We start from the raw sequence: 23,481 nt of genomic DNA, 5'->3' as shown, positions 1-23,481 counted from the left end.
ATTCATTGCCTCCTTTTTGAGAAAAGTGGGACTTTAAGGACAAGAGGAGCTGCTGTATAACCTCCTTCTGTTATGTCTACCTAGCGCAAAATACAAGGGTCAGTTTTAGGTTTACGGTAGCAGATATTTGGGCCAGCAAAGATGATGGAAGGGTTTTTTTTTTTTTTCTAACCACATTTAAGCCAGCTATGCCAAAATTAAATTGAGAAGGCAAAAAGCGCTTAGAAAATTGCAGCAATTTAAAGCACAGTATTTTAGTGCAAGTCCAGAGGGATGGCAGAGGTGTGGTGACATTTATCAATAACTACAACATAGAGTTCCAACAAAAAGAAAAGGAAAAATCTGCTCTCTGCCCTTGGTATGATAATTTGCCTTTTACCTTCTGCATTTTCATATTTTAGTTTGAAAAGCAGAGGACCAAAACAATCAGCAACAGATGTTCCATGCAATCAGTGTAGTACATTAATTCAGTTAGCATGCAAATTGTCTTCCCTGGGCTATTCATACAGACTGCTGAGAAAACATGAAGCCTGCTTTGCAAAAATAGATAGAAGGGGTATGATTAAAATGTCTGGACTCAATCACATGTTTAATCACCATCCCATTTTTTATCTCAGCTACAATGACTGGTAGCTATTATGACAAAAATTTGAAAATGTGCATGATACACAGTGGCACTCAGAAGCTAGATAGGTGGTCTGTGCTTGATCAAAGAGATCAAAGCTTTATTCTGTGTTTCTCTCTTTTCTATCTCGCCATGACAACTTTAAATGCACAAAATATAATTTACAGAAGAGTATTCTATATTTTTCTTTTTAGGCTATAAACTACATCTGAGTTTTTCGATGAAATCAGTAAATTACTGAATTACATCTCCCTAAAAACAACAACAGATGACTGTGTTATCTACTTAGAAATGAGTTCTTAGGGATAATACAGGGGAACAGACATCTATATATACTTCTTCACAACTCCCACTCACTTCAAACCTGCCTACAAACAAATGGTGGGTGAATTCTAAAAAAAGTTGGTGCGGTCCAAAAAACCATTCCATTCTGAAACTTATGGGTCAGATAACAGCCATCCTTGAATTATTTTGGCACTTTCCTTCTAGCTGTGGATATGAGCCAGAAGGTCAGGGAAATGTAGTAGGAAAAAAAAAATAATCTCGATTTCTTTTTTTAAAATGTAAAAAGTCACTTAGTTAGAATTTTTGGCAAGGATGTATTTTGTTTATGCAAAGAATGATATACCAAAAAAGAGCAGCCTCTGAGGCACAGAATGTGAAAACTTCACTCACTGTGATAAGTTGCCTCCAAAGTGAAGAGCTCGATTTGTTTCAAAGAAACTGTTTTTTTGAGTTGCATAATCCAGCCCAAACTGCCTTGAAAAGGGAAATTGTCAATGGACCAAAAACTATGTACAGGACCCTATAAACTAGAGATCACCCTAAACAGCAAGAAATTAAATATCGGGAAATTGTCTTAATGGGATACTCTAAAGATCAGATACAGTACACTACAGTAATGATGAAGAAATGAAAGCAAGAAACACTTTAAAGAAAATTCCCAGACAATAGTAAACTGAAAAAGATTTACAAACATGGGCAAGATAAGCAGCCTAATTCAGGAGTGCCTCAAGAAAACAGCAACCTGGCCAAAAAGGATAAAACAGGATCTGGCTTGGTAAGATGCATGCTATCAAAGCAGAGGAGAAAGTAATCTGAAACACAAAATTAACAGCAGAAACCTGGAAAGCAGAAATGCCAAGAAAAGGAAATTAAGAGTGAGGAGATGGCTCCACCTCCACCAACATTTGCACAAGTGAATAGGAGACCATGACATCGGTTATGTGCGGTCCATGTTTAGAAATTTGAATAAATGGGAAGATCAACGAAGGCTTGTATTTTTGAGAAGCAAATCGAATCTGAGATTATCATCCCTTATTGGGGTTGTATATGGGTCTTTACTGATACTCCCTTTCATAGGTAAAGGACCAGGACAGGTACCAGGAATTTGACTTTTCGGGGAAGAGGGAGGCTATACTGTTTTAGAGACTGAAGTCTTTCAACCTGAGACAAATCATCTAAGAATTCTTATGTCCTTTTGATGCGCCTCAAGTAGCAAGCCAGGCTCTACCTGGAATACCAGAACAGCAGTCGTGCATCCTCCATTACAGAACATAAGTAACAGAAAATTTCAAATACAGGGAAAATAAGAGAGATGGCAAGTTAAACATTTAAATGAAGAACGATGATACTGTCTGCTTTTAGAGTTGTTGTGTTATTAAAAGACAGCATTCACTCTGGTTTTGCAACAGCTCTGTTGGCAATTGTAAGCTCGTGTTGTTACTTAGAGTGTCTGAGCCATTTAGACCAGGTTGGAGGACCATAACAAGAAAGGTAGCATATGCAATGGATAAGATGCAATTTATATACTTAACATTGAAACATTCTATCATGATTAAAGCTTAATTTGGCCAAAACGCTAACTCTGTAGACTTCTTGACTATAATAAACACAAATATTTAAAATGCACAGTTCTTGATTAAAATAGTTAGTGTGCACTACAACTAACAGCTCTAATATTTAAACAAAAAGGAATGCAATGAAAATATAAAATGTTTCCAAGTTGCCCAAATAGAACTGCAGCCATAGATCACTATGGCTGAAGTAAGTCCCTTGAAGTTATGGAATTCATATTTTTTTGTTTTCTGAGGCAAATTAAGCACCCATTCTTTTTTGCTTTAAATTGGACTTGGTTGGCCAATTGGCCTTGCTGCTTTTGAAAGCCACTTCTAAATTTATTTGTCATTTCTTTTACTTGTGCAGTTTTTAGTTCCCCATCAAGAATACTTGGAGAACACTGAGCAGGAGAGCAAAACTGAAGAAGAAAATTCCAGTTAGCTGCTGGCAAAATGGTCTGGAGAAAAAGGTTCACTTAAATGGTCCGTCCTTTCTCCAAGCATAACTTTTAAAAGTTTTATATTGTTCAATCACCTACATGAACTGCTATTTACTAGTCCCGTCTTTGGTAAAGGGCATTTCAGACAACAGAGTGGAAGATGAAGAAGGAAGGCTAATAGAGAAGTCAACAGCTGTTACTCACAACAGCCAATGAGTTTTACAGGTCTCTCCATCTGTTTCCACAAAGGTAGGTATTAGCAACTTATTCCACCAAGTTTGACAGCAGGACTTAGCAGTACTTCCTGCAGGTCCAGAACTAATGCAACCTGCATTCAGTTCTAGGCTTATCCATAAGAATTGCTCTCAGACGACACATGACATTTCCTATCTTCCTTTTTCCAGAAGAACTGCTCATTTGACAGGACTAAATCTTATTTGTTTTGGTAATTCTCTGAAGTACAGAGCTACACAGCTGCTAAATCTGAAGGATGCAAACCACTGGACTAGATCCCTTTGCACTAGTTAAAAAGTGAGCCTATCTTAGTCACTTATTTAATATGTGAAAGGCACAGTTGTTGCCTAGATATTTCATCAAAAACACTTAGCAGTAGAGGAGTATTGCAGCCTTCTCAGTCAATGGCAATAGGTCTTTACTATAATCGTTGATCCTTTGATTTGGTTACATCTAAATTGCACACAGAACCCAAGATACATACAATAGTAACCAAGCTATGGGAACAGAACACAATTCTTCTCTATGGGATCAAGAAATCTTCCTATTGCCAGTTTCACTAAGCACTCTGGCCTGTCACATAGTATTGTAGGAAGTGGTTTCTAATCTGGGTAGAAGAAGAAAAGGAGGAAGTAAATACTGACTTACATATAGGAAGATTGGAAAGTAGAGAAAAAAATCTGCATAGTTCAGGAAATTTCAAATGTATTTTCAAATATACAAAGAAAAATTAAAAATAAAAATCTTCCTCCAAGCCTTCCAGAATCTAATTCTGCCATTCTCATTGTTTAGAAGAGCTTAAAATAAGAGAAGATGTTAACACATACTCCATTGTTACATTAAAATGGCAACAACCCATTTTCAAAGCAGTCAGTTTTTAATCGGACTTTAATATCACCCATGAATTGTAAAGCTATTTGAGTAACCATTTCTTCTACAAAAATGAAACCCCCGAAATCCAAAGCTTTGTAGACACAAACTTTCTGTAAAAGTCATATTTGACAATTACCGAGCAAAAATGCTTTGCAATGAGAGGCTGCCATCTGTTTACTGTATTAAATATATGGATCACTGTGTTTTTATTAGAAGATTTTTTCCTTTAACAAGGCAGATGGAAGGGCTTACATATACAGCAAACCCTTTTACTGCAAAAATGTGTATAACATGTAGTGTTGAAATAATACGACATTTGGGGAAGATTAGAAATTCTCTCCCTGGATGCTGCTCAGAGATGACCAAAACAACTATATTCGATTCACTCTTGCAGCAGTGGGTGTAAAACTCTCTTGCTGGAGAGGACAAGAGAATTTCACATCACCTCTGATACTTTTATTCTGCTAGGAGACCCTTCTCATTTAAGAAATTCAGAAGAAAGTCTCTAACTGGATATTATTATTTCTAATATGCACATATATCTCTGTGTTTAATCTCCTACAGGTGTTGATTCCTATGCTATGGAAAATCCTTTGTTCAGGTAACCAACTCTTGGACCACAGCTGGACTGTGAGTGAATTTCTGGACCACCTTGCTTACTCGGTCATGCACTTCAGCTCTTCCCTAAAGAAATGGCATTTTAACATAGGTATGATATCAGAGATTTGTAAACTGCAACGAAATCCTGTTGTCATTGAACACATTGGTCTTCTTCTTTAACAATATTATTTGAAGATATCTTACGCTGGTTGTATTTTTCGATTGGTTATACTTTAAGTTTTTAATGGAGATTGCTCCCATCAGCAACAACACTTATTATAGTTAGGTAAAGAGCTTTTCCAAAGATATTTTTTTGGAAAATGCACTAAGTTGCCTAAAAAGTTGTTTATTCATCAACAGATTTCCTGTGGATTTTTAATTTCTATTGTACATCTATGAATTCTGTACAAAGAAGACAAAGACTGAAATTTTTGGAAAAAAAAGAAAAGAAAAGGAATTGCTACACACCATTGGTCTGCTAGAAATAATTTTGCACAAACTGGTGACAAAGTGTATTGAACAAGTGATATCGATTTAAGGCCAAATTCACTGCTGTATCAAACGGATGAAACTTCACTGATACTACTAGAGCTTTAGTAACTTAAATCAGCGGAGAGAATAGGCCTTTGTCTTATGAGATTCTTCTAACAATTCACATGTGATACACATGAATTGTTAAAGTGAATTAAAGTTCTTAAAGATGGCAACCATTTTAATTTATTTCCTCCTAACATTTAAGATCTCATAGAAGTTGTCCCATGGAGAAAGAGGAATAGCTATTGCTGTGTCCCTATTTAATGTTTTGTGCTAAGAGGTGTTCAAGCGGATCTGAGCTTTCAGTCCTGAATAATTTACTAGCAGTCAAATATTTCTAATACAACTTTTGCAAAGACACTACTGCCAGCTGATCTGTAGGCTGTTCAGAGGTTCTTAGTGTGCTGTGTTATATTCCAGAATCATCTCATACCCTCTCCTCTTTCCTCACAGTAGGCCACCAAATCTCAGCTAGCGAGGTGTGTTTTACTGGAGAAATATAATAACGTTAAAGATAAGGCATGACATGGAGCCCAAGCTAACACACTTTATGTATTTATTAGTATGGTCTCTGTCCCAGCGCTGTTGGGGTGGTGGGAGTGGGAAGAGTTAGGAAGAGGAGAATGGAAACAAATTGACTTTGGCTGTAGCGTGGGGATTGGGCAAGACAAGAGGAGTGTGATGCTGGGTGGAGGGGAGAGGCATCCAAACAGGTGAGAGAAACCCTACTGCAATGACATAGCTGGGTCAACATAACCACCCTGAACGATGGGCTGGTTCTCCAGGATGGAGGGTTGCTCTGCAAATTAAAAGGTACCATTCCTATATGAACAACCGTGAAGCACCTCTGAAAGGAAAGAAGCTCTTTCCCTTACAGAGTTACCAGATATCCACAGTCATTTCAGCATCTAAATTGGAAAGGCGAGAAAATGAAGCAATGCAACGTCACCTTGAACTTCCTTCCAGTATGTAAATGAACATACATTTTTAAATTAGAGGGTATTACTGTTCTTTGGCAAAAGCCTGTGTCATAGCCCGTGATAATTACAACAGGCCTGAATCACTGTCCTGCCTCTGAAGTCATAGCAGTTAAAAAATGTATTGGAGGCCCTAACTTATCTGTTAGAAGAATGCAACGTGCCTGAATACGAGATGAAAAATCATAAGAAACATAGAAAGCTAATTAATAAATGCTGAAGGGATACATTTGGAAGGGAGTGGGAAAGCAATGAAAGCCGAAGTGGAAGGCTAGCTTGTGACATTAGAAGCAGCAAAGAGTTAGTGATGGTTGTGGAAGTGCTATGGATTCTGCTTATAGGGGCCTCTAATGCCAGTGAAAGTGTGTTGCTCCTAGGGGTTGCCTGTGCTTGGCCTACAGAAAGCTATTACACTTCTGGCATGGCATAGGACCCATCTGCCCCACCACAGCAGATCATCTAGCAGAGCCAGCAGAGTAGGTGTCTAGAAGTCGTACAAAGTTTTTTCCACAGTGGTAATTCCCTCTGTGCTGTCAGCGGGTGGTGGAAATTGCAGCACATTACAGTCCCTGCTGGGAAAGAAGGGTTGGCTCACAGCAATCCTGAAAAAAAAGAATACAAAAGGTATAACTGAAACCCCTTTGAAGTCTTTTTAATGTGAAATCTTCAGCTGCAGCTGCTGACTCGGGCCTTGACTTTTATTGTTGCCTATTCTGCAGTTATTCTTGCATCCAATAGCTGGAGCAACCATAAGCAAACACACAGCATGGAGTCAGAGCTAATGTCAGCTGAGGAAAACCATTGCTGGGAATCAGTTCAACTGACAGCATCAGCCCTGGTCTTCTCAGCAGTTGCTTCCCCACCACTTGCAGGAGCAAGTCTGCTGTACTCTCAAAGACCCAGCTAGATATTGGTTCTTTATTGGTTCCATCACAATGTGCAGGAACTCCTATATCCTTGCCATCTCAGTACAGATCCTGTTATTTTAATTGTTTGCTTAGCAGTAGAAGAGGAAAGAAAAATTCACATTTCCTTTTCTTTGTGCTGTCCAATAGAATCATTAAAGTCATTGTGCATAATAGCATAAAGATAAGAAGTTGTGACATTTATCTGTTCTCACAGTAGCAAATTTCATCTTTGCATTTGCACAAGTAAGACTTATTGTTTACCATATCCTTCAAATATATCTCATAAGGATCATGTATACTACATTGCTCCCACAGTATGTGGTGCACATGTCATCTTTCTACTTTGCTTCCTACCTGTTCTGAAAAATCTTGGGCAGACTTCTCTCAGCACTGGTAATATGTTAACAATACAAAAATACTTGAAGATAGAGCTGCCTACAATAATAATATATCTGTTATACTGAGTTCAGAAAACAGCATTTAATTAGCATCCCAACTTGATTCCCCCATACGTTATATTTGGACCAAAAGCCACTGCCTGTTTCGCTTTGAATAGCTCCAGCTTTAAATTCTAATAACATTTATGATCTTTGGCCAATGTATTTCTCAAATAACATGCGGCCCTCTGAACCCAACACAAGTTTCTTCAAGGTGGTCTTCACAATGTTAACCTAATCCAAACAAGAATAATTTAGTGGCTGGTATTTTTGACCTTAGATGCGATATTTCTGTTTTTGAAGTAATTGTAACAATATTATAATTTCCAAAAGTATTGGAAAATCTTGGCTTCACTGAGAGTCAGATGTATTTCATGGCAAGTGTTCCAAATTATGATGCAAAATCTCAAGAGACGTATGAATAAATAAGATTCTTTCATCTGTTTGCTTCTGATCTTTTACAGGTATGCTAGAAGTACATTTCTGAGACTGTCTTTAAAACCAGAAAGGTTTAAAATTGACTGATTCTTTTAAAAGAAAGCTGAGATTCTCGAATAATCACCTGACTCTCACAATTGGGCACTGCAGAAAAAGAGCACTAGGTATCAAGAAGCAAGAAAAAAAATTGCAAAATTTGACAACTGCATAGCAAATCAAAACACTAGGTTAATTCTTTTGGATGGGGAAGAAATAGAAATGACCAGTTTTCACTTGTGAGTAATTGATTATGCATGCAGAGCGCAATTGTACTTTAAGTAATTATCAGTGCTATTCATTTAGTTGGAAACTCTGATTAAATGTTTCCTCAGCTACACTGATCCTCTGTTTTCTGGTGGTTTTCTAATATTAGGGAGCGCTATCCTCTTCTCTTACATGCTGGAAAACACTGAAAATGTTATAACCTGTTTTTAATTTTCTGCAAAATAGGTACCTTTAATTACAGGCCTTCAAAAATTTCCAAAGAAAAACATCATTTATTGGTGCTGATTTTTTGTATTTCTATTAAGAAATAGAACACTGTTCAAGGAAACAATGTGATGTTGTTTCCTCTGGTCACATACTCCATTTCTATAGCTGGTCATGCTTTTCTTCACACTGTACATTCTTGCTCACTTATCGTGTTCACGGTGCAGTCAAAAGAACTACCCTGCTCCTCTTGAAATGTTTTAAAATGTGTGATGATATGCTCCAAACAGAGTTTTAGATGGAAAAGCGTTCACTAATTGACCTGTTACAAGCTTCCTCCTCAACCCCCCTTAGTCTGGAGACTGAAGGGCAGAGTGCATCTTAAAGAGCTGCATTTTTATGATGTGCTAAATCAGCATTTGCCAAATGTGACTTTTACTCTGTACCTCCAGTATGAAAAGACCCTAGTACTGCACTGCTGCTGATTTACGTCACAACTCTATTGGACAGTTACAACCCCTTACCACAAAACAGGAATGTGGTCTTTGCTTGTTGTTCCAAAATCTGTCTCATTTGCGCTTCCAAGGGGTCAAACAGTCTCTCTTTTCACTTGCCCTTCTAACTTGTTCTTTGTACAGTTTGTGAATATAGCAGAACAAAAGTTTACAGTAAGCTTGGTCTGCCAGTAGGATTAGAAATACAGACTTGTATGGATACACGCTTCACAGAAGGCGCTTTCATTTCACTGTGGCTTGTCAGGGACACACAGAGAAACCTGCAGGGGAATAGCTTAAACACACGCACACACTGCTCCAACAAAACCACTTCCCTGAACAAGAGCCAGGGCCACTAGTTTTCCCAGCAGGCACAATGCATTACAAATGGAAATAGAACGGCGTGGGCTTGTGCGGGGCTAGGGTAACTGCAGCGGATATGAGCAGTCATCGACCATTCGTAGGGTGCAGCCAATATAATTAGCGATGGACACACCTTGGTTATGAGGCCAGAAAAGCAGCTACTACCAGCATCCCAATCATTTTGCTTCATGGTTATTATGAAGGCTCTTTGTTTGAAGGGGGGTAACAGGCTGGTCACCCCCATGCACAGCTTCCCCAGCCTGTCCTCTGCACTGGCAGGTCCAAAGGGGTTTGAACTGAAGCAACAAGGTTGGCATATGAAACTGCTTTCAGCATTTTAGGCTTTGTCTCTGCTAGGAAAGTCTTGCTCAAATCTGTATTGGTATCACCTTTCGAGGATGGACACAACTACATTGGTATAAATGCAAGTATATTACTGTAACTCTTTGTTCCTCGGGGAACTTAGCACCAGATCAACCCAGACCCCTAATCAAATGGCCAGCAAAACTTTCAAGCGCACAGATGACCTAATACTTGCAAAATGCTTTAAAATATGTTTCTTAAACTAGTGTTGAATGTATTTAAACTTCTATAAAAGGCTGCACTGTCACTCATCTTGGTGTGAATAGACTTTTTTTTGTGAGACCAAGCTAAACAAAGTAAGGCTGGATTAAACCAAAATAAAAGTGACCGTGTAGCTTCTTGCACCTGATTAGCAACATCTGTTTAAAATCATAACTTAAGCTCAACTGGTGCAGTTTTCTCATGCGTGGAAGATCTAAGTTTTAGCTGTTACAGGTGCCGGGACAGAGAAGGCAGCTCCTCAGAACTCCGAACAACTTCTTTTTCCTATTTCACACCATGGTTACTTGGTTTGCATAGAGTCTTCTTTCATTAACTTTTGTCAGGAGCAATTCGTTTTTATTCAGATTATAGTTAGGTGAACTTGTTCATAGCACAAAAAAGACCAGGACCTAGGATCAAGCTTCCAAATTGAGAATTCTCAGATCTAGGGATTCGACTTTGTGACCACTTTAGTGTATACAGGAATATTTACACCCAAAAGCTTTCTGGCAAAATTTCTTCCCCTTTACTTTCTCCACAGGCACAGTTTCTATGATTGAAAAACAGTACTTTCCACGTCTTTTTCCATCCAGGACACATGAAAGATGGTGACTGAGTAGGAGGAGAAGCACCTGCTCATGCACGTTATTTGCAGAGAAAATTACTTTTTTTGAAGAAAGAACTGCTGTACGTAAGGCTGCTCTGAGAGTCAAACATTACAATTTCTTACTTAAAGGAAGGGTTCCTCCCTTCTTATCTTATGTTCTGTTACACTCCCTGTTATCTCTAATGCTATTGAGAAGATTTCACTGGGCACTGTGGCTGATAAAAAACGGCCTTCTCTTCCTCACATATCTCCCAGATTACTATGAAATGCGTCGTGCAATCAAAACTAGGTGTATCTATCCTGAGCTCACAGATTCTTTCATTTAAAAGGAAAAATGTTATTGTATATATGCATACTCAGTCAGAGGCTGAAAAGTCTCGCTCTTATTTTGAGAACCCTTAAGGTAAACAGTTATTATTCTTAAACAGACATTGCCTTCATAGAGACTCCTGAATTCCCAAAGAGAAGTCATTAAAAGCTCTGCCAAAGCTTTTCAGTGACCTCTAGCTGCTTCCTGAATCACCTCAGACTCTGCTAACACACAATGTATTATATGCCCCTGTAGCAGATTTGGAAAAAGCATCACTTTTTGCTTATTCATTGCTGAGCTAAAGGTTGAGCATCAGTAAAATAACAGATAACTCTAATAGTCATTAACTTAACATGGTAATATGGAAACACTTAAAAAGTAAGTTTGACTTTCAGAAAGTTGAAAGCCTTAGAAATTTCTATGCTAAGGCGTTTAAAAATGATTTGAGGTTGGCTAGCCGGAATTCACTAGCCACTTGTAAAAATCATAGCCATTAAGATTGAACAACCGTTCCTCTTTCTTCTCCCCACAGATATTGCCCTCTCTGTCCCACAGAGCTGTACTTCTAGCTGACTAACGTAAAAGTCTTTGACAAGACTGGTAGTATGGACTTAAGAAAAAAATATTGAAATTTACAGTAATAACCCTATTTATTTCAGCTCATTTCCTTTGAGGATAGAAGTTAGTAAGAGATGCAAGGAACTGGATTAGGCAGCCTGTAGAGGTTCAAATGCTCCCTGAATTTCTTTAATAAGGTCAGCTTCAATCTATCAGTAAAAAAACCCAAACAAAACTCCAAGTCTGGAACACAGTGAAGACTAAAGACTAGTGTAGAGACAACTGAGTGAAGAGGACAGAGGCATGAATTTCAAAATAAAGATGGTGAAAGACTTATTTGTTTTTTAATAAATCACACACTTTCTATTTTCTCCTTGAATCCTAAAGCTAAATGAAGCTACTGGAATAACAAGAGAGTGAGGTAAGTTCCTGGTCAGATTTTAGGTTTAAATTATCTCCTTATATGGCTAAACCTTATTAAACCACACATCTGTCTTTGGGTAATGGGGACATAAAGTGTACACTGAATGCTGACAAAGCCAGGTTAGTTTATTTGCACAAAAAATTATTTGAGACTGGTCTTGCTTAGATGGAAACGTCAATAAGTACCCTTCCTGCAACAGTGTTATCCTTTCTTCCTTTTCTCCTTAATATGAAAGCACTTTAAAGGACTGAGTTCCAAATTCATTAACATCATCAGATCAGAAAAACATACCAAGAAGTTTATTTTGTCCATCATCCTGAATAGCAAGCTAGGCAATATTTATCACTTGATATATTTGTTATTCAGTCCATCTGCTCTCGCACATATAACATAACCATAAAAATCAAGTGAACTCTCTAAGGTGAATGAAACATTTTAAAACCTTCTAATCCTCATATACATTAAAAAAATATATTATTTACTTCCAAAGTTCCAAATATGAAAATCCTGTTTTAAATGCAGTCTCCTAATACGCAACTGGCAAGGTGGCAATGACAAGCAGAATGAGGTGGGAACAAAAGTTACAATAAGATTAAATATTGCTTAAGGAAAAGACAAGGGGAAAAGTACTTATAATCGCCAAAGAGCTGCCAAGTACCAAAGTATTCTTCAGCTGTGTTGAATTTGAACAATTTCCCATTGTATCACATCATCCATTTCTAGGCCACCTATAATTTTTAAGGTTGGCTTGTTAAGTAAAACACACAACAACTCTGTAAAGTTGAGTAATTCCCTGGAACCATTTTCAATACCTTCCTTCTTCCTTCCCCCTCACTGTTCTCATTTAGAAAATGAGGAAATGAAGTAAATTTAGAATGGTGTTTTCCAGCAGAGTGGCTAGCTATTCATATCAGGTCTTAAAGACCTGTAACCTAATTTTTTTTTTTAGGTTCACAGAATTATATTTACCAGAGTAGTTGCCATGTGTGCCATTTAAACCCTAAGAAGTGCAGTAGAATCAACCTGCATAGTGTTAAAACCATAGGCTTTTAAAGGTGAACACTGAAATATTCATTACCAACAAAACTTAATTTCTATGAAAGTATTTTTGTTTGATGATTTAAACTACTATTCAGCACTTATTGCAGTCAGAAGGATTATGGCTGTAGTTCTGTCCTGCTATTCCTTTCCCCCTGCAAGGTGCTATCAGAACTTATGTATTATCATACTAACAGCATCAGAGAGACTAACAGGCAGAACTAAGTCTAATACAATCTGTGAACTTCAGATACTTTGCTGGAAGTATGGAAAGAGATTAAATGCTGAGCATCATGGAAGTGGGAGAAAAAAAGAAAGAAAAGACACTTGTTGGGAGGGGAGTTATCAGCTCTCCTTAAACAGCTGCTCACCTGATTATTACTAGCAGTGTTAAGCCTGCATACTGCTGCACTGCTTTCCGAGAGGTTTGACCCCACCTGCCAGAAGCTAGAGGAACTGGTCATTCTCTGGGTCGGCTCCGGGGAGATTTCAGTCTGGAAAGCCCTGAGCTGGCTGGCAAGGCAAATGCGGGCAGGGAAGCATACCAAGGAATGGGCTTTTATTCTGATATCCTAAGAAAGGGCTGCCCAGCTACTGAAGGCCAGTAGTGCTCTGTCCAGAAGCATGAATAGAGGGCAGAGGATTGGCTTGGGGCAGCCTTTGCATGCATTTGAGGTGTGGATTGAAGAGGGTACCTGATGAACAGTGTTCCCGCTGTGATTTACCAGCTGAACAGCCCTGCCGTGTGCAGTTCCTTGACAGCTCTCAACCTGCCGTGCTAATATCCATCTGTAATTTAAATCAAGTGTTAGTGAGAGATGACTTTTCAGGAGGGACTTGATGGAGGGTAGAGGTTGCAAGCTGGAAGATACTTCCTAGGTGTAAGATCTGGCACGGTGCTCTGGTAAGAGGGAGTTCATTGCTCTTTGTACTTGTGGGGCATATGCACACAGTCTGGAAAACAGACATGGAGATGGAGAGCTTTTCTGTCAAATAAAGCAAAGATGTGTTTCAGCAAATCACTATGGCTGTCTCTTTAATAGCAGACCTTGGCTACTGTTCCACCAGAGCTTTGCTGAAATTGCTCACAGCCTCTGCACCTCGACGGCATTTCCTGAATTCTAGCAGCAGCTCAACAGCTCTAACCCTTAATATGTATGTATTGGCAGAGTGGTACATAAGGGTAAAATAAATGACATCAGGTAAAAAGGGATAGTTTTCCATTCTCTAGTAAAGGATTAACTCTGGGACCATCTAGATGTTGCCAATTCAGGGCCAGAATCACATCCCTACTTTTGTACTGCAATCTCAACTGTACCAGTGCTTTCAGGGGGGGAAAAAAGAGAATACCTCCCATTTTTTATAACTTTTGGTCACTGAGCAATTGCTATTTGTGTGGGCCAAGAACAAGCATGTTTACTAGTAGATCAACTGTCTGGTTACTGCTGTTTACCTTTTCTTTTGCCAGAAAACAGTTTCTATGGGAAATGGCATGTATAAAAGTAGAGGGTACCAAGTAGAGGGGGTAAAGATAACCTCCATCTATGTGGATTCTTGATCATATCACTGAAGTAAAAATAGCTAAGGGTAACTTTTTCTCTTCAAGGTATAGCTATGTTATATAGCTTCAAGGCAGAATAGAGGAACTACATATTTTTAGAAACAGCAGTGTTAGCCACCACTAGCTGTAGATGGTTTCTTCTGCATAACTGCACTACCTTTTTTTTCCAACATTTAGTGTAGCTTTTGAACACGTTCAAAGATTGGAACAGCAGAAAAGCATGAGCAAGCATAGTTGTCCTATAAATAGAAGCTACATAAATAGAAGCTACATGGATAGAAGCTTACAATAGAAGGACACTGCATGTTGTGGAGAGGATACGCTCTCATTTCCCTACTCGCTTCAGAGCTGAATCTCCAAAGACTGTGCCCAGATCACTGGCAATTCACTGCATTTTTGTAATGTGTATTAATGTCATCAAAAAGTAAAGCTGAAAAAAATACTTAAATTCTATATTTGCTCCAGTATTTGGTTCATTAATGACACATTTATTATCTCAAACAGTACTGATCTGGAGTATTGTACCCTTTTTTCCTTTGTCAACGTGATTAGACTTGCTATTTTGACCAGGAGAAACTGTGGCGTGGGGTTCAGATGAGGAGCAGATGATAGTTTCCATTCAGCTCAGGTTGATGCATTTCTGGAAGAAGTCTCCTGTTGCAAAAAAGCTTCATATGAAAAAGCCTCAAGCTATTTAAGAAAAGATATCAAAAGATATTTTGCTGTTCTGTGTCTCATTTCACAGGGGTGTAATGTAGTAATGACACAATTATGATAATTAAAGTATTTTTCTTAAATAAAATAATTTCCTGAGTAAAATACAATTGTTTGGTATAAAATTTAAGAAAGGGAACTAGTAAGTTTTTTAACAGAGACATGAAATGGATTTTAGTTCAAAGGGAATGTGAATTTTATTTGAAGTCACTGTGTAAACTCAAACATTTTGAGAAATGTTTATTAATAATACTTTTAAGCCTTCTGATCTATTTTGAATATATTACACTAGAGAGCAGGCCAGGTGATCTCTATATTCTGGATTTGAATGCTGCCACAAGGCAGAAGGATGGACTTTTAAAAAATGGAGCGTTACTGATACAGCTAAATGTTTCAAAATATGAATATAAATCCCATTTTAGCAACTGGAGACTTAGTTTAGAGGGGAATAAATCAATATAGCCAGTATTAGTAATATACAAAACTCAGCAATCTGAGGAAAAACTTATTAGGCTTTAAATTGCCAATTCTTTTCGAGGTAGAGTAAGTCTTGTACTACGGACAAAAATATCACTCTTGCAGTTTAGGTAGTGAATATCTATTTACTTAGGTTTTACTTGGTTGGGCTTTACAAAATGAATATCACTTGCCCTGGTGCAGCTAATATCCACGCAGCTGTGTGATTTTGAAACTGTATTATAGGCATATAAAATATTTAATACTAAATTTAATGGGATTGTTTTAGGCATATGGATTATTGCATAGGAGGTCAGGAGCAGGGGAATCTGAACCTGAATTCTGCTTGTGGAGTTAAAAGCCAGGAAGAAAATGGTATCAAGAGTTTTAATACAAAGTACTAATGCCTCAACAGTTTTTAAAACTGCAAATGCAATTTTTAATTCTTGGATGGACTTTCCATGTTATGTTAAAGCAATTTACCCCCACGCACCATGCTCTACATTGTCACTTGATGCATCCTTATTACTTCTCCAGGTATTAAAATGGTGTGATATGTTTTCATTTCATTAATCTTCTCTCAGGGGGCAGTGATGAGTTCATCCAGCTCTCTCCTCCCAAGACTGAAAATTCTTTTCAATTAAAAAATCATCTCCACAGATGGTACTGGCATTAGCAGCAGCCCGTTCTGTCTGCAACAGCAAATATTGAGATATTTCAAGAATTACCCTATAAATCACTGGACATGGCACAGTCTGCAGGATTTAAAAAAAAAAACAACAACAAACCAGAAGTTAAGAAGATGCGAATCTGGCCCATATGGTTTATTGTCTCTTCGATGTGTCAGTTTCATCACTGAGTCTAGACAATTTAATTGCGTGTTAAGGTGAAATACAGTGAAAAATTTAACAAAGCTACTAGCTACAAGTATGTTATCCAAAATGTTAGGATCACAAAGGTGATAATAGAAATGGTTTAAACTCAGGGAAAATGCTCTGTTAAAGGGGATTAAAGAGACCATTTATTGAATAGGATGGATTTCTTCCAACCCCCTATGTGCAGAAAGCATGCAATGCGTGAATAATTCATCCAGAAATTCTATCGTGAAGTTGTATCAGTTTCCACAGTAAAACCTGGCTGTGGAGGAGGAAAATACATCAACATCTGTGACAGGCCTTATGAAGAGACAGTTGCAAAGCCTTTCAGGCACCAGGAGCAAAGCAAAATATAATAAATTCACCAAGTGTCAAATTTGTGTCGGCTGAATAATGACACCATATGTCTGGGTTGCTGTGTCACTGCAGGCTGCCCCACAAAAGCAGCCCCCATGCCTCCTGTTCTCGCCCCCCCCTCTGAAACACCCCCACGCCTTTATAAAGTGTATGTCAGCAGGGGAAGTGCTCTAGCTACTGTTTTCCAGCCGTAAGACGGATAGACATCCACTTGATAAATACGACTCTTGGCCATTCTTTTAAATCAGAGCTCGAGCACATATTTTTATCTCCATCTCAGGCTAGGTGAAATGGTCACTTCCAGTCCAACACAAGTTCTCTAATTTATTGTCTGATGAAACAGAGGCATCCGGAGCCCAAAAGGCTGGTTAGCGTTCCACAAGAGGCAGGCTTTCCCCAGCTCTCAGGGGCATGAAATCACATTTAAAACTGCTGTTGGAGCTGACTGAACAGGCTGGTGGCGAACCATTGCTACCCTGCATGAGAAGCACTTTCCTGGATGTAGTGATCTTCCCTGCAGTGAATAAAGGTAATAAATTCTGATCTGGTGCTTGTGCCCCAGAAAAAGGTGCTGACGGCACTGTTCCTACTGTCTGATCCCTGCTGGCAAAAGCTAGGTAAATATAAGAGGGGAACGAAAAGGGGAGGGGGGCAGAGGAAGAAATCAGCAGATTTTATGTGGTTAAATTAGGTTTACTCTACAGTGGAAAACAGGGACAAAGAGAGAAGACTCAGCGTTTCCCTGAATGATTTGTGCTAGCAGGCAAAATTAATCCTGGTGACGTATTTGACTCAATTCCTTGGAAAAGGACCTGAACTTCTCTCCAAATTCTGCTTCAAACCTCAGTCCTTCTAAAAACTGACTCAGAAGCTGCCAGCTTGCATTTTGTTATAAAGGACTGAAATTTCGTTATCTTTAATACCGTGATTGCTGTTCCTTATTCTGAAACCACCTTGCCCTAGCTGATACCTTTTATAATATTGTGTTTCATAAAGCTTCCACAGAAACTACAAAGCAAATGTTGCAGAATCAAAACTTACGTGCTCTTGCTCTGTTCAATAGGGGTGAGACAGGTGTGACATTGACTGTTTACTCAATAACAAATATTAAATTCTCTTTTACAGCTGGGTTTATCCCTAATTATCTGATGTCTTTTTCACATATCCTAAGATCTGGGAAATGGAAGTAAAAGATTTTCTGAACATTGTGAAGATGATCCAGGAAAAATAAATAGATAACTGGCAAGCAGGTAATTGTGGAACAGCTAGAATATTACCTAGTCTGGAGATGGAGATGGTGATGAGCACTTAAGATATCAGCAAGCTACCACTCCTCCCTTATTAAACAAAGGAATATTAAATAAACAAAATATCAGATCAGTCAGAACTGAAGTGTTTAATTTCAACAAAGTCAAGCAAATGTGAATCTACGTAGAAGGGAAGAAAGGGCTAGCAGAAAATTTTGCTGTCCAGCAGAATCCTATTTTTTCAACATCTAGTCAAGGAAAATAATCCCCAAATCCCTAAATACGTTTGCTCTGGAGAATGGGTAACAAAGTAAGTAGAAAAAAGCTAAAAGAAATATCTACTAGAAGAAGTGAACTCCACTGTGAATTGTTTTACAGCTATCTATCTGTCACCATTTCTATGAACATCAGAATCAGTGAGAAGTCTGTTAATAAAAGGAGGGAAAAATAAATCAGGTGCTTAAAATAGAGGAGAAATTCATTATATACATATATCTACAGGCTATCAAACTAACATATATCTACAGGCTATCAAACTAACATACACATGGAAAACAAAAAACAGAATGTGCTCTAAATAGGTCATTGCAATGGAGAGAACAAAGTCCTACCAAAATTGTCTTGGTTTGGGCTTTTTGTTCATTTAATGAATGAGAGAGGTCTGAAAAAACTTTTATTGCAAGAAAAGCCAAATAAAAGGTTGATATTTGGTTGAAGAAACGATTGTAATTTGCAATGAACAGTGTTTTGGAAACATATGGGCTCTTGCTGGTTATTGAATGGCTCGCAGAATGCTATTTGCTTTTGTTGCCTAATTTTTAGGTGACAGATCATAGAGTAATAAACTATCTCACTAATAAACTATTGTATTATTTTTTTTTCTAATTAAATAAGTGGAATTCTTGTCAAGATCTTCTGGGGTGTCAAGAGAAAAAGGTGGTAAGTTTAGGAGAGAGGATATGGATAGGGATCACAGAATCACGGAATCACAGAATGACCAAGGTTGGAAGGGACCTCTGGAGATCACCTAGTCCAACCTCCCTGCTCAAACAGGGGCCTCTAGAGCATATTTCCCAGGGTCACATCCAGGCGGGTTTTGAATATCTCCAGCAAAGGAGACTCCACTACCTCTCTGGGCAACCTGTTCCAATGTTCTGTCACCCTCACAGTGAAGAAGTTTTTCCTCAGGTTCAGATGGAACTTCCTGTGGTTCAGTTTCTGCCCGTTGCCTCTTGTCCTGTTGCTGGGCACCAATGAGAAGAGGCTGGCCTCATCCTCTTGACACTCCCCCTTCAGATACTTGTACACGTTGATGAGATCGCCTCTCAGTCTTCTCTTCTCCAGACTGAACAGGCCCAGCTCTCTCAGCCTTTCTTCAGAGGAGAGGTGCTCCAGTTCCCTCATCATCTTTGTAGCCCTCTGCTGGACTCTCTCCAGTAGTGCCACGTCTCTCTTGTACTGGGGAGCCCAGCACTGGACACAGTACTCCAGATGTGGCCTCACGGGGGTTGAGTAGAGGGGGAGGATCACCTCCCTCCACCTGCTGGCAACACTCTGCCTAATGCACCCCAGGATCCCATTGGCCTTCTTGGCCACAAGGGCACATTGCTGGCTCATGTTTAACTTGTTGTCCACCAGCACTCCCAGGTCCTTCTCTGCACAGCTACTTTCCAGCAGGTCAACCCCCAGCCTGTACTGGGGCATGGGGTTCTTCCTCTGTAGGTGCAGGACCCTGCACTTGCCTTTGTTGAACTTCAGGAGGTTCCTCTCCACCCATCTCTCCAGCCTGTCCAGGTCCCTCTGAATGGCAACGCAGCCCTCCGGTGTGTCAGCCACTCCCCCCCCCAGTTTTGGATCACCAGCAAACTTGCTGAGGGTGCACTCATGTCCCTTCCTCCAGGTCATTGATGAATATATTGAACAAGACTGGACCCAGTACTGACCGCTGGCGGACACCGCTAGCTACAGGCCTCCAACTAGACTCTGTGCCACTGACTGCAACCCTCTGAGCTCGGCCATCCAGCCACTTCTCAATCTACCTCACTGTCCACTCATCCAACCCACACTTCCTGAGCTTGCCTATGAGGATGTGATGGGGGACAGTGTCAAAAGCCTTGCTGAAGTCCAGGTCGACAACATCCACTGCTCTGCCCTCATCTACCCAGCCAGTCATTCCACCAGAGAAGGCTATCAGATTGGTCAAGCATGATTTGCCTTTGGTGAATCTGTGCTGACTACTCCTGGTCACCTTCTTGTCCTCCAGATGCTTAGTGAGGACCTCCAGGAGGAGCTGTTCCATCACCTTTCCAGGGATGGAGGTGAGGCCCTTTTTGAAGACTGGGGTGACATTGGTTTTCTTCCAGTCCTCAGGCACCTCTCCTGTTCTCCAGGACCTTTCCAAGACGATGGAGAGTGGCCTAGCAATGACATCCGCCAGCTCCCTCAGCACTCATGGGTGCATCCCATTGGATGATTAGGGAATTTAGGAAGTTAAAAATCCTTCTACACTGTACAAAGCAGGACTTTCCAAGGGCATAGCTCTAAGAAAGGTAGGTTAATGTCAAGTTTATAGGACAGTGAAAGGGTAAAAGGGTGTATTTCATCATCTTATTTTCACAGAGCAGTTATATGCGTGTTGGTAATTTTAAAATGATTTTTGTCACACTGATCTGGCTTATTCCCATTCAAGCTTTGGCTTCCCTGTATACTTAAAGAGTCAATAAATTCATTCCATGTAAAAAACTGTATATAGGCGAGGCTTAGAGCTTGATTTCTCTAAGCCCTTATGTCAGTGAGACTTGATTGTTAAAATGGCCGTCGTAGCAGATGTGAATACAAATGGTTAATGTTTCAGCTTGAACTAAGTCAACTGCCAATAATTTTAGACTTGACAGCAGGAGCAATAATTTCTTCCTAGACTCTTCATCTGTTTTCTGCTAGCCTCACTTAGCTCTACCTGATCCTTTCCTGTCCTCTTCAGCTGCCTCTTTCTCTTCTTCAGCTCCCAGCTCAGTTTCTACAAGAACTTTCTCCTTCTCTCCCTGCTTACTGTAACACACTAGAAGTTAGCCTGACGTTTGCCAAACAGTCTTGGATCACTTTGCTCTCTCCTCCTTGACTTGGTCTCTGGGAAAGTATACCCCCAAGTGTGAGGACGGTGTCAAGGTACGTTCAGTGTCTACAACACCAAGGTCCTGATCATGACTGCAACCTTTAGAGAAACAAACATAACACGCTTCACATAAGTAGCAAAAGCTGAAAAAAAAGCAGTAGTGTCATCTAGCTGTAAAAACTCTCAAAAGAGCCAAATGGAGTGACCTTCTCTTCTAAAACACTGCTCTTTTCTTCTTTGAAGGTGGTTATGAAAATAGAGCTGGGATGAAGGACCCCACTGCTCCGCAGAAGCGTAGAAACAATTGGAGATATATGGGGAAATATATCTGTGAAAGTGACCTTTACCCCTGGAACAGAGTGCTCTTTATGCGTAAATCTCAAGGAGAGACAAGCAGAAAGGGCTTCAGTTGCTGATTAAACCCTCTTTTTCAGTCATGTTGAGACTGGATAGTAAGAAAAGCTTGAGTGGTTGTTACTTAAGAGGTACTGAAAAGTCCTTTGAGGGAAAGAGGGTGGCCCAAAAAATGCTGAAGAAACATCAGGTTAATGACTGACAGACTCACTGCGCTGTGTTTAGCTGAGGAAAATGGCTAATAGATCCTTGACATTTATATATTTATTTATTTTTAAAAACAGATGTAATCTGAACTCCTTCCCACTACAATGGCAGGCTTACTAGTATCCCTCTCAATTGTTTCAGGGTTTTATACAATTAGAGAGTATTCAGAGGAAACCATGGGAATTTTACTGTACTGAGATTAGGCTGTGTGAAAGTGCCTATACTTCTCCACAAATATTTTAAAACTGAAAATCTCAGGAGACTCATTTTGAGCTTAGAACTGACATGTGACATTTTGTGAGCATGAGATTTTGAGCAAAAGTGATCCATTTTCTTCAGTGGGCTGCATAAAAAGAAAAAGCGACTGCACACACCCTGGTGGCCCCACTCTCTGATTATCTAATTTAGAAAGGCTCTTAACTACTGCATCCCCAAACCTTGTGTAACAAATTTGATGCAGTAACAGTTTTCTGGAAACTATATCATTCCCTTTACTCCCTGTCAAATTCCCCACAGGTTTTCAAAGCTGATGGAGTCAGTCTTACACATTTTGACTGCAATTAGATCTTTGACTTTATTTTTATGCATACAAACATGTTTGCAAATACAGAGTTAATGGTAGGGCTGACGATCTTGCATCAGTTTCAGTTCACTGATATCTTGCCTGAATGTCTACTGTGAGGCAGAGGTGCTGTATAAATCCTCAAGAAAACAAATGAAAACACCTGTAAGCTAAATGCTAGGATTTTTCTCAGCTTGGCACTAAATAAAAGGAGCAAGGATATATGAGTGTAATGGAAGGTACTATACAGTTATCTCAATTAAAATGCAAGTGTTCCCTGGCTGTGTTAAGACAGGGGGATTAAAGAAGTTTGTAGCTTGGAGCAAAGATGAGCCTAATCCAGCAAGAGAGATTTTAGGCCTTTGATACTGCAGACAATTTTCTGAGCACCACCTTCCCGCTTAAAAAATAATGCATTTGGAATATGAAAATATTCTAAAATGCAAGCCTATTTCAGTCTCTGCAATAATTATAACAGTATCTGGTGCATGTCTGTAGCAAACCATTTATAGATTCCCCTTCTAAGAACATGAAGAAAAGTGACACATCAAATTCATAGTGTAACACAGGCAACCAAGGGAGAGCTGGGCATGACAGCACATAAAATCAGCTGTATCATCAACTGGAATATTCCTGGTAGAAACATTCTGAGACCTTGTTGGTATCCAGATATGGCATACAAAAGCCACTTGTATTGCTCTTTGACTGAAATTCCAAATCTGAAAAACATTTTCTAGAAGGGGTATATATTTTTATGAAAATTGTACACTCAGAAAAAAGGCAGAGGATTTTCTATTTACAGAGGTTTTTTGACCATTTTGATCTGTTGCTTTGATGAATGCACTGATTATTTGTTATGACTGATGTTCCGTCTCCAAAAGTCTTCTAGCTACAAGGCTCCTGTCCTTCACAGTTATATTGCAAATTAGATTTTCACTTTTTAGGTAAGCGTAGAGACGTAAAGCAGAGAGTTCAGATTGCTGTTTGGTTTTCCAGTCTCTTTTGCCAGTATGCACTGCATTTATATTAAATGTATATCTAAATAATTCCAAATTCACATTCAATGTAACAAAAGTGAAAAGAAGAAAGACCATATGTTATGTATACCCACACTACCACTTACAGCAATTCTAGCAGCTTTGTAGACTCTTACAGTGACAAGTGCAATGGACTAATTTTAACAGAACAGACTGCTTTTGCCAATTTTTCAGTAAATTAAAAGTTGAGTTTTGAATGACCAGACCATGGCCTACACCTTGCCTATTCAGAAGTTCTCCCTGAGATTTTGTTCAAGTATTTCCCATGT

The 23,481-nt window shown here is 39.2% G+C and overlaps 1 long non-coding RNA gene across 1 annotated transcript; it reads left to right on the top strand.

Moving 5' to 3' along the window:
* Nucleotides 1–2,845: 2,845 nt before the first annotated feature.
* On the top strand, nt 2,846–4,743 carry LOC138066205 (uncharacterized). The gene is made up of 3 exons (XR_011139449.1): nt 2,846–2,946; nt 3,039–3,152; nt 4,575–4,743. It is a non-coding gene; the product is annotated as an uncharacterized lncRNA (long non-coding RNA).
* Nucleotides 4,744–23,481: the final 18,738 nt, after the last annotated feature.

Source organism: Struthio camelus, chromosome 2, assembly GCF_040807025.1.
Source record: "Struthio camelus isolate bStrCam1 chromosome 2, bStrCam1.hap1, whole genome shotgun sequence".
NCBI classification, from domain to species: domain Eukaryota; kingdom Metazoa; phylum Chordata; class Aves; order Struthioniformes; family Struthionidae; genus Struthio; species Struthio camelus.
Note: the sequence above shows the minus strand (reverse complement) of the source record. Positions and strands in the feature narration are given on the sequence as shown.